General features: G+C 41.9%; 1 long non-coding RNA gene across 1 annotated transcript in view; it reads right to left on the reverse strand.

Annotated features, from left to right (window-relative positions):
* Positions 1-2,851: 2,851 nt before the first annotated feature.
* Positions 2,852-15,352, reverse strand: part of LOC140696339 (uncharacterized) — a 34,256-nt gene continuing 21,755 nt past the window's right edge. Inside the window, exon 2 of the long non-coding RNA XR_012072519.1 lies at positions 2,852-3,056. This is a non-coding gene — a long non-coding RNA (uncharacterized lncRNA). The remainder of the gene's footprint in view (positions 3,057-15,352) is intronic.

A 15,352-nucleotide genomic window follows, 5' to 3' on the forward strand; every position in this document is an offset into this window, starting at 1 on the left:
CCCCACGCTTCTCTCTCCTTTGTTCCACTCCTAGCCCTTCCCATGCTCCTCTCCTGGTTCTTCTTCCTGCACTTGCCCCGAAGATGGTGGTCCACCAGGTTTTATCCTTTGCCCTCCATTCTGCTTTCCTTGGTTAAGTTTCACTTATCCCATCACCTCCTTCTCATCTACATGTTGATAACTAACTTCTACATCTATACCTCCAGCCTGACCCCTGTCCTAAGCTGTAATTTAAAAGTACTAAACTGGGATTCCAGTATTCCCAACTAGTTATCTGTCTATAGTTACATGTATATCTCAAAATCAGTTTATCTAAAACGATGCAAAATATGTATCACAATTCCAAGTAGCTCAGTGTCACACTACCCATCAAAATTCTGATAGGCATCTCTTCTGTAAGACCCTACAATCAGCTACACACCACATAATACTAGAGAGTCTATGTATGTCTAAGCTCTCCTTTGCACACTTGCTGCTGCTGCCCTGTTCTAAGAATAGATGAATGAATAAAGAAAATGCAATATATACATTCTGTGAAATATTATTCTGCCTTGAAAAAGAAGGAAATCTTGTCACATGCTACAACATGGAGAAACCTTAAGAACATTACGCTAAGTGAAATAAGCCAATCACTAAAAGACAAATGAATTATCCCACTATATGAGGTATCTAACATAAACTCACAGAAACAGAAAATAGAATGGTGCTTACTAGGTGGGAGGGGGAAGGGGAATGAGGAGTTCTTCACTGAGGGTAGACCTTCAGTTTTGCAAGATGAAAAACTTCTAGAAATCTGTTGCAATGTATGCATCCTTAACCCTCCTGAACTATATACTTAAAAATGGCAAAGATGATAAATTGCATGTTACATGATTTTTACAATTTAAAAAAAAATTTAAAGGAAATTTGTACATATAATTGCCCTTTGTAAACCCTTCCTTGGCTCACTTTCTCTCTGGCTTTTGTACAATCTGTCTTGGAAACTTCTTCAAAATACCTCCCCTCCCCTGCTAACTGTGCTCCAGGCAAATGACTCCTCCTGATCCTACTGGATGGCTTCCCTGACTTCCCCACTTTGTGCTCCTGCAGCCCCATACTTACCCCACCAGGGCACTCACACCAAGTAGTTATTGTCCGTGACCCTCGGCTGCCCACCCGAGGAAGCAGCGCCGTCCTCACACACGGTACCTGCACCCTTCATCTCTGGTCTCAGACTGAGCATGCTGTCCAGCTCATCTGTTGAGGCACTCATCAGAACCCAGAGCCCTGCCCAGGAGGACTGCTGTTGAATTGAATTTTCTCCCTCTTATTCTACCTTAAATCTGACTTTTCTGCCTCCCTTTTTATAGTCTTCTTGCCTCAATAAACTACCCCCGCCAGCTTGGTCCTGCCTGGACTAACCTCAGGCTTTCCAGTTTCATTTCCCTACTTCTCTCCCACGGCTGCTGGACTCCAAGGCTTTTCTTCAAGGTCTAGTTTCACTCAGATAGTGAGCAGGTTGACCCACAGAACCGGAGAAAGGTCTCTTCCACGGAGACCAAGCATGATAAAGAAGAGGCCAGTCAGGAATATTTACAAGCAGTTCGAGGGACAGTCCTTAACCCACTGCTCTGAGCCATCAAAGAGCAGAATCATAACATGTCTCCACCTCCCTGCTTTAAAATGAAGATTTTCTTATTATTATTAAGTTCTGGTGAAGACAACAGATCAGGAGACAAATGCCACAGTAGTTTGCTACTCATGGTCCCCAAGAGGAGGGGGGACATTGCACCAACAGGGCGTCCACAAAGAAGGACCAGGGTGGGTCAGGAGGCAGAGGGAGTGAGGGGGCAGCATGGGTACGAATCTTGATCATAGTTTGGGAAGGAAAAACAGTCGAAGTACAGAAGGGTTGGCTGGTTTGAATTCTTTCTGTGGGTTCCAGGGCACAGGGGCTGTCCCTCATTGTCTGGTGCCTGACCCTGGGGTGATTAGGGCTGGGGGTAGTGGCCCAGGGTCTGAGAGCCCAATTATGGAGGTGAGCAGGACTGGGCTCTGGACTGGGTGGTTGGTATGTGAAAGGTGCAGTTATAGGGGATTCATCTGCTGTCTTACGAACTGGCACACCCTGGGAGGGGCAGTCTCTTCCCAGCCAGCAAGTCTCCAAGATACCACAGCATCCTAAGTACAGAAAATTAAAAATATCCAACACCAGGATCAGAACATGGAGTATGGCTGCAGAGAGGACAAACAAGGGAAAGAAAAAAAATAAGGATGTTGCTGCTAATAGCATTGCTGGTAACCCAGCCTACAGCATTCCCTGACTTTCATAACGTTGATAAGAAAAACTCTTCAGCTATGGATTAAAAATAACCACTCACTTTCTGAGAAGCCAGCTACTAAAACATTTACTTTAGATTTCTTTTTATGTGAAGAGATAAATATACATTTTTCCCCCCGTGGAGAATATTTATGAAAACTTTTCTGGGAAATGTCTTTTCACTAAATATAGGGTCTCTGGAGACAGTTCAGGAACGCAGCCCCCAAAATGTGCTGTCAATTGTGACCTGACCATCTGAATTACCATATTTTTATACTGGAACTCACTTCCTTTAATGATATATATATTCAACTAATGGTGTGAAAGAGATGGAAACTGGCAGCTTTAATGGTGTGTGATGTATGGGCTTTCGAACCATTAAATGTGAGAGTTTGCCTGAGACAAGAGGGAGCTTCACTGGCCTTCATCTGGGCCACCTGCTTCAGCATGTCACTCAGCAGAGGTGACTTTGGTGGTGATGTGGTGTGTGAACCACTTCCTTAATGCACATTAAAGATGACCACATAGCCAACTGGGACTTTGACAACTGGGAACTTCTGAACCTTTAATGCACCACTTTTTCTCTCCAGATGGCCTCCCCCTTGCTTCCTCTTGGGCTCCTCCTTCCTTGCTCTTCTTTTTTTGTGTGTCTTCCTGGATGAGGCTCCAGCCCTCAGCACTTACTGGAAGAGATTGTCGATTCAGATGACTCTACCAAGGGGTCAGCATACTGGAGGAGAAGTGAAACCACATGTCTCTGCGTTTTGGAAACAAGAATGTTTAAAATGAACCTAAAATATTACTCAGCCATAAAAAAGAATGAAATAATGCCATCTGCAGCAACATGGATAGACCTAGCGATAATCATACTAAATGCAGTAAGTCAGACAGAGAAAGACAAATACCATATGACATCACTTATATGTGGAATCCAAAAAAAAAAAAGATACAAAAGAACTTACTGATAAAACAGAAAGAGACTCACAGACATAGAAAACAAATTTATGGTTACCAAAGGGGAAAGGGTGGAGAGGGATAAATTGGGAATTTGGGATTAGCAGATAAAAACGACCATACATAAAATAGACAAACAACAAAGTGCTCCTGTATAGCACAGGGAACTATATTCAATAGCTTGTAATAACCTATAATGAACATACAAATGGCCAATAGGCATATGAAAAAATGCTAAATATTGCTAGTTATCAGAGAAATGTAAATCAAAACTGCAACAAGCTATCACTTCATACCAGTCAGAATGGCCATCATTCAAAAGTCCACAAACGATAAATGCTGGAGAGGGTGTGGAGAAAAGGGAGCCCTCCTACACTGTTGGTGGGAATGTAGTTTGGGTGTAGCCACTATGGAGGACACTACAGTGATTCCTTAAAAAACTAAAAATAGATTTACCATATGATCCAGCAATCCCACACCTGGGCATATATCCAGAGGGAACTCTAATTCAAAAAGATACATGCACCCAAATGTTCACAGCTGCATTATATACAATAACCAAGACATGGAAGCAACCTAAATGTCCATCAACAGATGACTGGATAAAGAAGTTGTGGTATATTTATACAGTGGAATAATAGTCAGCCATAAAAAAGAACAAAATAATGCCACTTGCAGCAACATGGATGGATTGGGAGATTGTCATTCTAATAAAGTAATCCAGAAAGAGAAAGAAAAATACGATATATCACTCATATGAGGAATCTAAAAAAAAAAAAAGAACTTAACTATGCTAATGAACTTAACTACAAAACAGAAACAAACTCACACAGTAAACAAACGTATGGTTATCCAGGGGAAAAGGGGGTGGGAAGGGATAAATTAGGAATTCGAGATTTGCAAATATTAAGTACAATGTATAAAATAGATAAAAAAACAAATTTCTTCTGTATAGCACAGGGAACTATATTCAATATCTTGTAGTAACTATAATAAAAAAGAATATGAAAATTAACATGTATATATATATGTATGGCTGAAACATTATGCTATACATCAGAAATTACACATTGTAAATGACTATAATTCAATTAAAAAAACTATAATGGAAAAGAATCTGAAAAAGAATATATATATTTGCTATACACCTGAAACACTGTAAATCAACTGCACTTCAGTAAAAATAAATAGATACAACGAATCTAAGATAGTGCTTATATGGTAGGCACAGAGCATGCCCCATCTGGGAGGTAAAGGGGAGACCCCCACACAGTGCACCCCTTCATCACTTCCCTCTATCTCCTCTCCAGACAGTCCCAACTCCACAGACAATAGGCGACAATGTGAATCTAGAGTGATGGGTGTTTGTTACCCTAGTGGTTCCTCTCCATTTCCTTTTCCCCTCATTTGACCCCTTTATTACCAACTTCTCATGCTCTCAGTGCCTCTTCCTTGCAGGGATGAGGAGAGGACGTGCTACCGGCCAGTCATACTAATAGTTCTCACTCCACGCATTCTCGGCCTCTTTTCTAACTGTGGAGTACCATCTTTCACAAAGAAATTTCAGACACGATATAGTGGGGAGAGGAGGAATGATCTAGCAGAGTAGAAACTGGTCCCTCCTGGGGCTCGTCATGTGCCATCATGCTGGCAAACCGCGATGCCCCCACCCACACAGAAAGCATCAGTGCCTCCTCCCTGTTTGGTTGAGCACTGGAAGGGGCCCAGGCTTGACAGAATTTGCAGATGGGGTACTTGTGTCACAGCCACTTTCTGCACAGGCCGTGTTAGCCCGACAGAGGCGGGGCTGTGTGTGAGCCTGGAGCCGCACGAGTACCGCCCAGGCACTACTGCTGTTGTCTCAGCTTCTGCAGCTCTGTCCTCCCCTTCTCTTCCTCGACTGAGATCAGCAAGACTTCCTTCCCTGCTTCATCAACCCCTGCCTACTTTTTGGCTTCTGAAAAACAGGACCACACAAAAAAATTGTTTTAAGACAAAAATTATACAGATACTTTGGACAAAATGCAAAATAATTTGCAAGTGAGGGTAATAGTTACTCATAGCAATAAAATTCCCTCAAGAATTTGCTAAGCTTGTCTATTGATATACCCACAGTCACTCCTTGGGCAAGATCTTTTCTAGGCCTAATCTTTATGCCTAAGACTCTAGTCCAGAGGTTGGTAAACCTTTCCTATAAAAGAGCTAGATAGTAAACATTTGGGGCTTAGTGAGCCAAAAGGTAAAATCAAGAGTGTTATGTAGGTACTTATATAACATGAGAGAAAACAAATGTCCACAGTTTCCTCCACCTGTTTGAAGGTCAGGGCCGTACAAGAGCAAGGCGCAGGCGAGGTGCGCCTGCACATCTGCAGTGAGCACCCGTTGGCTGTTACTGGCCTCCACACTCTTCTCTCTCCCCTTCATGGTCGCTGCCTTGAAGCCACCCGAGATAGTAGGCTTCAGAGGGAAGGCAACACTCTGTCTGATCTTTGTCGCAGTTACTTTACTTTGCTTATGGTGATGCAGGGAACTCTTAATAGACGATGCTGGAGAAGGGGCTGCAGCCGAAAGCTTCTGTCCTGGAGAAGCTGCCTCGTCAGAGCCACTACTAAGCACTTCGGTTTGTAATACAGGTGTCCTTGGCATTTTCAGCTCTGCTAGGACCCAGTTACTGAACCCTTTATCAACCTAGGTTACGGGACACAGTAGAGTCCTATTTTAGCAGAGCTGTACCCCCTCCACCAATGCCTCCAGGCTGCCAAGCCTGCCCAGAGCTCAGCTCTCTTGTGGCAAAATGTCAAGAAACAAGTCAACCCACACCACATCACCAAATTTTCCCACCAGGTGCTGAATACTGCTTCTGCTCCATCTCCCGATGAACTCAGGAAAGAGCTTTTACTGAATGCTTTGCCACCACAAAACCAGCTAGCCAGCTCACCAGTTTACTATCCTGCAGTATCTGTGTATTCCCACTTACTACCTGACCCCTTCAACTAATCCTATGCCACATGCTTAGGCTCTGGGCATTTCAGTCTCTCACTTCAGGAACCAAATGCTGCCTTGAAGCTATTCTTGGTCTTGATCTTACGTCCAGGATTATAGCATCAGTTTCCAAAGGAGCAGGACAGAGGAAGAGACAAAGTTAAAAAGGGAAAGGGGCGTGTGTCACGTCTTTAAAAGAAGGCTCTTAAAAGCTGTTATAGGATGCTTTTCCTTGCATATCATTTGCTTGCGAGAAGGCAGAGACTAAGAAGAACTAAAAGAAGAGCTAAGAAACGCAGCCTCCACCCTGGGCAGCCCTATACTGGCCCCAAAAGTGGGGCTTTATCACCTTGGAACTAAGGACTGGCTAGCAGTCTCCACCATCAACAGGTGCTAGTGTAATTCCCATTTTGAAGATGAGAACACCAGGCTTAAAGAGGCCAAGTGCTGCTGGAGAGAAAGTGGCAAAACTAAAATTGCAAACCAGGCTGTCTGACTCAAAGCCTATGTCCTTCACTGGGATCAACAGTTTTTATGTAGGTTTTCACACACAAAGTTTGGGGGTGCCCCCCACCCTGAATATAAATCGATTGTAAAGAAGCTAACAGCTGTGGGCTTCCTATCCAGCGACTTTTGAAATCATAACATTTCTCAGCAACATTTTCAGACTAAGTTTGAGAAAACAGAGGGGAAGAAAGGAAACTATGGTCCATGAACGGTAAACGAATAAACAAAATGCACTAAATCCATACAAGGGAATACTACGTGACTATAAAAGGGACTGAAGAGCTGACACCCCTGCAATGTGGCGAACATTGAAAACACTGTGCTAAGTAAGAGAAGCCAGTCTCAAAGGACCACAAAGTATAGGATTCCATTTACGTGAAATGCCTAAAATAGGCAAATCTGTAGAGACAGATTAGTGGTTAGTGGTTGCCAGCAGCTGGGGAAATGGGGATGGGGAGTGATTGCTAATGGGGCCAGGGTTTCTTCTTGGGGTGATGGAAATATTATAAAATTGATTGTCGTGATGGTTGCACAACACTGAGAATGTACTAAAAAGCGCTGAATTACACATTTTAAATGTGTGAATTGCATGGTATGTGAAATGTATCTCGGTATAGTTGTTGCCAAAATAAGAAGCCCAAGGTGAAACTGCAACAGGAAAGTTAACACAGAGTGGTACCTTGCTGGACATGTGAGCATTCCATGTGCTTACAGGAACAGTTCATGCTACCTACCAATCATCCAGCAGGAAAAAGCACCATGGTATAGCCACATCCACATTAGGAATCACAAGCTGTAGTTGCTGTGATGAAGATGAACAAAAGGAAAGGAAAAGAAAGAAGGAAAAAGGGAGCCAAGACAGTCAAGAAGTGCAAGGTGAATAACTTTCCTTTCAAACTGTTGAAATATTCTTATCTTTGTCATAGCCTGATTAACCATCCTTGACAAGTTTCAAGATTCAACATAGGGCCAAACATGCTGTACTTGAACTAAAAGTTACATGAGAAAAGAGGGCTTTCTCTAGCTGTGTTGCCTTATTCTGGTCACAAGGATGGTGCCAAGCTCTCTCCCGCACTTAGTGCCTGCCCTCCCCTAGGCAAGGATTACCCAGGATTCCACTTATTATTGGACCAGAGACCTCAGAGATCCAACTAATGCATCTCCTCTTATTTTACAGGTTAAGCAACCAAATAATCCTAGTGTTCAATGACTTTTCCAAAGTGATGCATCCAGTAAGGGCAGAGCTCCTGAGTCCCTCAGGCCAGTATATTTTGTCCTGTGTCATGCTCAGTTGCAAAATGGCAATGGAGAAATGCTGTGGAAATGCTGTTCAAAGGTTGAGATTCATATTTAGTGTAAATATTCTCAATATTTAACACAGATAAAAAATATTACTGTGAAATAGGGACAAAAATGTATGTGTGACTCTTCACTCTGGCATCTAAGAGGAAAGAATTCTTACAAGCCAGTTCAGTTCTTGGGGTGTCCTGCAGTGTGGAGACTCTGGATAGCACAAAAGGGAAAAAGGAAAGAACAATTATGTTTACCACTGTCAGGAGATGGTCTTCAGGGATAGGGAAATGCAAGCGGAAGAGAGAGACTTTTCGGGAACAAAGGCTATTAAAAGGAACAGTGATGGGAGAAAAAAATCTATTCTAAAAGAGGCTGGCTATGTATTAAGAACATACTAGCTTCTTTTCAATTTCAGGAAGAGATTGAGTAAAGAATTGAAGTGTATTTTATAACCTTTCAGCCACCATATTGCTTCCTTGAACATAACACTGTCTAAACTGAGCCTTGAGATGTCCCACAGTTTATTCAGGTTATAGTGATAACAGAATTAATCCATCAAAGCCACCAACATAGTAATTCAGAAAAAGAGTGCTTTTGGAACTTTCTTTACCATATATACATTTTTACTCAATTATTGCAGTATATGACTTGATAGCTAGAGGTGTAAATATTTTGAGAGCAGAGAGTGGTTCTTACTCACCTTTTTATTCCCAAAGTACCTAACACTGCTTTTTCATAGGTGTGATAATTTTTAATGTTTATTAAGTTAAGAATATCTGAACTTTCAGTCATTCTCAAACGTGAAAAAGAGGGAGAGGGTACAGCTCAGAGGTAGAGTACATGCCTAGCATGCACAAGGTCCTGGGTTCAAACCCAGAAAGAAAGAGAGAAAGAAAAGAAAGAAAAGAAAGAAAAGAAAGAAAGAAAGAAAGAAAGAAAGAAAAAAAAAGAAAGAAAGAAAGAAAGAAAGAAAGAAAGAAAGAAAGAAAGAAAGAAAGAAAGAAAGAAAGAAAGGAAGGAAGGAAGGAAGGAAGGAAGGAAGGAAGGAAGGAAGGAAAGAAAGAAAGAAAGGAAGGAAGGAAGGAAGGAAGGAAGGAAGGAAGGAAGGAAGGAAGGAAGGAAGGAAGAAAGAAAGAGAGAAAGAAAGAGAGAGAGAGAAAGAAAGAAAGAAAGAAAGAAAGAAAGAAAGAAAGAAAGAAAGAAAGAAAGAAAGAAAGAAAGAAAGAAAGAAAGAAAGAAATTACCTCCATCCCAAAATATTAAAATTAAAATTAAAAAAGAAGTAACTTAAAAGTGAAAAAGAAGGGAAGCCATAGGCCGTGTCACAGAACTGATAGTTGTTCCCCAGGATCTACTTTCCCCTTATTACATAGTAACAGAATTTTAATTAGGAACCTGATCACCTCTCTAAAGACTACATTTCCCAGTCTCCTTTGGCAATAGTTAAAGCCACATGACTAAATTGTGGCCAATAGAATGTGAGCAGCAGTGATGTGTGCAAATTCAGGATGATGCCCTTAAAGAGAAAAAGCTGCCTTCCTTTCCCCTTTACCACTGTCCATCAGCTGGAACAAAGGCCTTATGGAAGGAGCTAGAGCCACCACCTTGACCATGAGGTAGAAGCTGTGTGTTGAGGATGGCAAGAGCAACAAGACAGAAGGAACTTAGGTCCTTCTTATGGTGGATTTTTAGACTGCCAAATCAGGCTTAAAAGTGAGACAGAAATAAACTTCTATTCTGTTTAAGTCACTGAAATTGTTATCCTATTACAGAGATCAAGACAACTGTGTTTTCCAGGGAATTGTCCATACTTAAAATTTGAAAGCCACTTACATAATTCCTTCTCAATTTTCTGAATTTTCTACACTTACTGAATGACATTACTGGATCCCAGTCACAAGGTTTTGACTGAACTCCCAAATTAGCACTTGGATATATTCTATTCAGTTCTCAGAGAATATGAGTTTTCCTCTATCTTTATTTTTTTTTTCAAGAAACAACCTTTTTCTATTATACATCAAGGGAGCTGATATTGAACTTCAAAAATATTTCCTAGGGGTTGTATAATTCATACATTTCTAAAACCACCAAAGAGGTTTAGTCTTTAGAGAGTGATGCTATAAAGAACTTGGTAACCAGGCAAGTAGACCTGCCTGTTTTGCAAGTATTGCTGAAGTGGCTACAAAGGTGAGTAGAAAGCCTTCCTGCCCCACTACAGCAAACCTCCCTGTGACCTGGAGTGACATTCTGCTACTCTCCGATATCAGCAAACCAGGTGTGGCCTGAATGTTCACTAGTTCCCTGCTTCCCCCAGCTGTAAAATAGAGATTTTAGTAAAGCGAAAGCAACTTAGTTTCCCAGCCTTCAGTTAGACCAAGAAAATCTTGCCTCCAGCCTTTGAACTCCAAGGACAACTGATCAAGTTCAAACTGGCCTATTCAAGACCTGTCTTTAAGTTTTGTGTGATGTTTTCTTGTTTCAGGAATGTAAAAACCAGCTGTAAAAAGCCTGAGTTTCCTGAAGGCGAAGTGGGTTTGCTGTAAGGGTACACATGGAGCTGCAACGCCACGAGGGTCTGAGGCAGCCCTGGAGACATGCCATGCCATCCCTTGCCCACTCTGTCGTGGGGGATTTGCTTCTCTTCTCTACTTCATTGTTCTGTTCTCTTACAGCTTCAGCTTGCATCCATCTTCTTGTGGCCTGCGCTGTTTCTCCCTACATCACAGCATGTCAGCTTCTGCTCCCACTGTTTACTGCCCCATTACTCAGTCTCTGCATGAATGTCATCAGCCCAGGTTATCTTTCCACCCACTAGTCAGGGACCAGTCTGCAGCCTGGCTGCCATTGCGTTGCAGCACCGTCTCTGATCCAATCAGTGGTAACCAGGGAGATCTCACACTCCAAGCCATGACTTCCCAGCAGCAGGGTCTGTAGGCAGAGTAAGCACCTTAATGGGCGTGCCTAGTGTTCTACAATGGGGTTGTCACTGTGTGTGCCCTATTTTGAGCCTTAATTAAATTTCATGGCAAGAGAAAGAGATTTGATTTTAGAGTCTGGGCTCTAGAGGGATGTGAACCCTCTCAGCCTCTGCTTCCTTATCTGCTGGGTGGAGATCATCACTCCTGCCTGTATTATTCTGGGATCTCCAGAGAAACTGAATCAATAGGACAAGTATAGGGAGAGAGATTTATTTTAAGGAATTGACTCACATGTTGGTGGAGGCTAGCAAGCAAGTCTAAAATTTGTAGGGTAGGCCAGCAAGCTGGAAACTTCAAGTAAGAATTGATGTTGCAGGCTTGAGTCTGAATTCTGCAGGGCAGCAAACTAGAACTCAGGAAGGGTTTCTATGTTACAACCTTGAGGATAATTTTTTTCCTTTGGGAAACCTCAGTCTCTATTCTTAGGGCCTTCAGCTGATTAGGTGAGTCTCATCCACATTATGAAGAGTAATCTGCTTTACCTAAAGTCAATTGATTGTAAATGTTAATAATATCAAAAAAAAAAAACTTTACCATAACATTTAGACTGGTGCTTAATCAGACAACTACTTACCATAGTCCAGCCAAGTTGACATATAAAATTAACCACCACACTGCCCTTTCTGCCTCATAAATGGCTTAGGGAGGCATCATTCTTACATACTTTGTTTATTGCTTTATCTCTAGCACCTACATAGTGCCAGGCACACAACAGGAACAAAATTATACTTAGTGTATGCTGTAATGACAATTTGAAACTAGGAGCAATTGTACATGCTAGGCCCTGAGCACTAGATTTGGGAGAGTGCATTTCTGAGTCCTCTGCAGTCTCGCTCGGGTACACCTTAAACTCACCATTGGACTAGTACAGTAGCCTAGCAACTCTACTTCTAGAAGTTATTTCCACAAAAATATTCACACATATGCGAACTGACTTAAGGATAAAGTCATTCATTACCACATGGTTTGTAAAAGCAAAGGTTGGAAACAATCTAAATGCCCATCAGTATGGAATTTGGTTAAATAAATGTAATGGAATTTTTAAAATGAGGAAGCTCTTTACGTACTGATGTGGAAAGATCTACAAGACAGATAAATCATTCTCAAGAGAAGCCAGAAGCATAACAAAGGATAGAATGTTATCAATGGTGTAAAAGAGAGAAAAGAAGGAATATAGAGAAGATGTCCTTATTTACGCATAACACATATCTGCAAAGGTACATAAATTAATCACAGCAGAGAGGGGAACTGAGAGGCTGGGAGATGGAATGAGACCTTTTACAGTATACTCTTTTACAGAATTACACTTTTGTAATTTTGAATCACATGAGTATATTACTGATGCAAAATAAAATTTTAAAAATAAAGAAAATGAGCTCAATCAGTGCTTGTGATAAAAATGAACAAGCAAACAAATGGGTTTCCTTTGACTTTTAACTTACTTCTACCTGCTTTTGAATTTCATGTCATCTCCTCTGGGGGCTGAGAGTAACTATCTCATGGAGTGAGGCAAATTGAGAAAGCCAATGCCAGCTCAGTTTCCATAAAAAGTCCTAAATTTTAGATTTGGGGATTGATGTTTGGCTTGTAACAGATTTTCCTCTGAAGGAAGAAAAGAAAGACAGAGAGTGAAAGGTTAGCTCCGAGGAATTCCAGGAAATTGATCTGAGTCAGAAGCAACAGGAAAAGGTTTTCGAGAAGATGGCCAAAACACATCAGCCCAAACATAACAAGAGTTCAAAAAATCCCAAGTTACTTTGTTGAAAGGCAGAATTCCAATGCTTTTTTTTTTTTTTTTTTGCATGCAGCCCATCTGATTTAAAACAAGTAAACCAGGAGAGGATTTTGGACAAGATGATAAAAGGTATACCCTTAGAAAACCAAGCCTGCAAGTCCAGCCAACTCTCGGTTGGCCAGAGGTTGGCAGTTCGATCTGTGAATCCAGACTAATTCTTCATCTCTTCCAGAACCCTGCTATGTGCTTTTTAACACTTCACTGACTCCCTCAATCCTGGGAGGAAGCAGAAAAAGAAAAATCGAAATACCTCATCCAGGAATTTAGATTATCACGGCTCTTTTGTTTCTTCCTCTGTCAGTAGGTGATATTTCCCTAGATCAGAATCTCCATTTACCAGTGTTGTGGTCTGTTTCTTTCTGTATCAGTCGGGTTATGCTAGCTTACATGGCAGTAACTGACAACCCTCAATATCTTAAAAGCTTAAAACATTGGCATATTTCCCAGTCATGCAAAGCATACTGTGAGTTCTGGCACCTTCCAGGAAGCTGACATTGGTATTGCAGCCTGTCTCACCGCCTACCTGTATGATCACCATAGGAGGGAGGACATGGAGGACCACACATCAGTTCTTAAGCACTTCCACCCAGAAGTGACCTACACCTCTTCCATTCACATGTCAGTGACAAAATGATCACATGGAATGTCCCTGTTCAGAGGCTGGGAAGGACATTCTACTGCTCGCCCACCAGACAGAAAGCAGGAATACTGGAGGGCAGCACAAGTGACTTCCACATCCGCCTTGCTCCCAAATATAGGAAGCCTTGTTATTATTTGGTTTTTACTTTGATTTTTGAAACCCTAGTTGTGTCTGGAATTGTGTCCAGACGATTGGGAGTAAGAGCCCTTGAAAGAGTTAACTTGTGAAACACCAGTCTGGTCACCCTTGTCTTGCTTATTCTCTGACATAAATTACTTTTTGAAAGCTGCCCTCCAGACACTACCCCCAGACACTAAGGACACTTGGGGCTCTGTCAGCAGTGCACATTCAATAGGGCTGCGTTGTAACGAGCCATTCTCAATCTTTCATGACTCTTCCTTGTAAGCAATGCCAAGCATCCATAAAGCTAGGAAGTCTTCTGTGGTCTTGGAACCAAGTTTCAGAAAGTCCAAACTGATAAGACCATTAGAAAACACGTCCATTTCAACCACTGCACATTAACATATCAGAAACTTGAGGTCCAGAAATAAAGTGCCTTACTCAAAAGCACAAAGCTAATTTATGGGTGTTAAGTCACTAAATGTGTAATAATTTATTATACAGCAATAGAAAACTAATACAAAGCTACAGTCTCTCAAGAGCATTTATATTTTAACTGGGTGCAAATTAAGACCTAAAGCACTTATAAAAGCAATAAAAAGATCTCGACAGCCCACAGTCACTATCATAGGTAATTCAAAATAAAATACAGTTTTTTTAAATCACACATACCTTACATGAATGGTATAATTAAATAAGTGCCTTAGAGATTTTCTGATTTCAAGAAGCTGGATCTTTCTATCAAAATAAAAATGTTCTCCTTTCTCTCTAGTACTAGACAATCTGCCACTAGTGTTTAAGATAATCCACCATTGATATTAAGAAGACTTAAATAAAAAGTAAAAATCCAATTACGGAATTTCAGAAATCAGGATAGGAATGAGGATGCAGGGATGGGTGGGAAAGTGACCCACCCTTGGGATCCAGATACCACCTCAGTCTCAATTATCCTCCTAGTCAGCAGCCCAGCACCCTGGGTGACCTCCTCTCACAGCAGCAGGGCTGGAGCAGATGGTCCCTTAGATTCCCTGTTGCATTCTCTGACTCCTCCTGCATTGTTTTTGACTGATGCATCTCCTGCCATTCCTTCTGGTCACATCAGGAAACTAGACAATCCACAATGGATCTATCAGATGCCATTAGGACCACAGGTAAAACCATGTTCAGTTGACTTCTGAGGGGGAGAAGGCAATGAGGCCAGTGGACTGTCCCGGGGCCTGTGGCCGCCAGGTTCAGCTGCCTGCACCCAGCCGGAGCCCCACTACAAACAGAACAGAAGCTACTGGGGCAACTGCTCGCTTCAGGGTAACCACTGTCACCCCCCTCACAGACATTGTTTACTGAGGGATGACTGGAAACGAGGCAGGGTGAGAGAAATTGAGGGAGAAGGTGCTCACACCTAGATTAGAGAGGAAATTTCAGGTCACCACAAGACAGAAACTCAGTTCTGCCAACTGCGAGCATCTGACGAAGCCAACAAGACCCCCCTCAAAGCAGTCCTGGTGAGGTGAAGAGCAGTGGCCTAGTCAGGCTGCCTCCAGATCCAGTGGCACCATCTTCTGCCTGTGACTTGGGCAAATTACCTCACTTCTCTAAGCATCTGTCTCCTCATGAGGGTGAAAAGAGTAGCTCCATTATGAGGTTGTTTTGAGGATGAAATGAGTTAAAACATATAAAGTGCTTGGTCTGATCTCAGGCACACAGAAAATATTCAAAACTCTATTACCAAGGCACTCTCCTTCTAAACTTTGGTAAACTTGCTCTCACCATGGAAGAAAAGAACT

The sequence above is a fragment of the Vicugna pacos genome, chromosome 5 (genome assembly GCF_048564905.1).
Source record: "Vicugna pacos chromosome 5, VicPac4, whole genome shotgun sequence".
Classification (NCBI taxonomy): Eukaryota; Metazoa; Chordata; class Mammalia; order Artiodactyla; family Camelidae; genus Vicugna; species Vicugna pacos.